Genomic DNA, 1,689 nt, shown 5'->3' with positions numbered 1-1,689 from the left:
TTTTTTTTCTTCTTGCTAATAGCTATATTTCCCTAATAATATATTTTCAAGTATTTAATATTTCATCTGAATCTATTTTTTTCTTTTTCTTGCTCCTAACATTTATATTTCCCTACTATATATAATTGACTGCGCCAATTAAATACAATATCTTCTTCAAAATAGTTTGAAAAAAAAATATATTTCCTTAGAATTTTAGATTTTCAGAACTAACTTATCTTTGGGGCTCTAAGTCCTTTTTATAGCTACCCTTGCTGAAGCTTTTTGCAGATCAAAGCTCGAAAGAAGCTTTTCTCTCTGAGGGGCTTTGTTTTCTAAAGGGAATAGATTGAGTGGGAACCTTTTACTTGCGGTGTCAGTTGACGTGGAATGCTTTGGGTCTCAATTAATCGAGGTGACAAGAAAATGTGAAATTTACTGTGAAGTGGGTTCCCATTTAAGAATGTTTTGAGCTGTTTAGTGTTAATTCACTTAAAAGGAGTGAAAAAGATTTGAGTCGGGATTCTGTTTACACAAATATTGTTTTGGTTTTCAAGTGACTCATAGAAATTGGAAATCTGAAATGTTAATGTTTTTACAAAAATTGGAATGAGGCTATTTGCAGCTGGGTTGCTTAAATAATTATGTTTTTACAAAAATTGGAATGAGGCTATTTGCAGCTGGGTTACAAAAGGCTTCAGCTTCGGTTTACAAAATTTACTGATATACACTTAAAGAAATTTTGTTGATACCTTACTATATATATTTTGGTATTATTTTTTTTTTTTGTGTATTAATTACACAACTGTAGTTTAATAACACAGGCCGACCATAACACAGACCATTTCCAAATTTTTTTTTCCTCCACGCATAATTTTAGCTGCTTCATAACCTTTAGGCTCCCCTGAACCAAAGTACAGAACAAACATACGTTCTATCACCCACAGTTTCCGCGGTACACCTAAGAGAAGAAATTGATCAAATTTTAACATATATTGAATTAGGTAGGCCGTGTAATTGCCTTGACCGTCATTATTTTCAGTACATTACATTGAAATGTATGTTAACCAACTAAAATTAAAAAATGGTATCTAGCAGTTACCAATCTTTGGAATACTCATCCAAAGTTGAAATTTTTCTGATTTTCTACATTTCTTATGGAAGATTTTTATTTTCTTATTGAAGTATTGTTATTTCAAGGTTATTGAAATCAGTGTATCATACCATGTTTTAGTTTTGGATTTAAGATAAAACTCGAAATAACTTTCATGAATTTTTTATAGTTAGTTAAACAATATTTTCTTTAATTAAATATGAGTTTTTAATCTCATATTTTAAAAATGTCATGGCATGTCACTAAAATTGCAAACTCAATGATTATACATTTAGTTTTGATTAGAGTAGATCCAGTGACCAGGCAAAAATGGGAAGATTCACTGGATTATGGGGAATTGTTGAGGTCCGATTTCGAAAAAATATTAAATCGTAGGTACCAGCACCTATCCGCTGAAGAGACTAGTGAACCAAAACAAGACAAAGCTGGGTTTTAGCAAGCAACTTTATAAAAGTTCGTTGGCTTGCTCCTCTGCCAACACCAAACCAGCTTGCAGTTATGGTGAAGTCCAGACTATTTTTTTGGCTCAGTGAAGTCGGCTTACTCGCCTTGCTGAAATGCAAAGGTTTGAGATTGTTAAGTCAGCCTGTTTCTAT

This window comes from Drosophila ananassae, unplaced genomic scaffold (assembly GCF_017639315.1).
Source record: "Drosophila ananassae strain 14024-0371.13 unplaced genomic scaffold, ASM1763931v2 tig00000260, whole genome shotgun sequence".
NCBI classification, from domain to species: Eukaryota; Metazoa; Arthropoda; class Insecta; order Diptera; family Drosophilidae; genus Drosophila; species Drosophila ananassae.
This window is presented reverse-complemented; position numbering follows the sequence as displayed.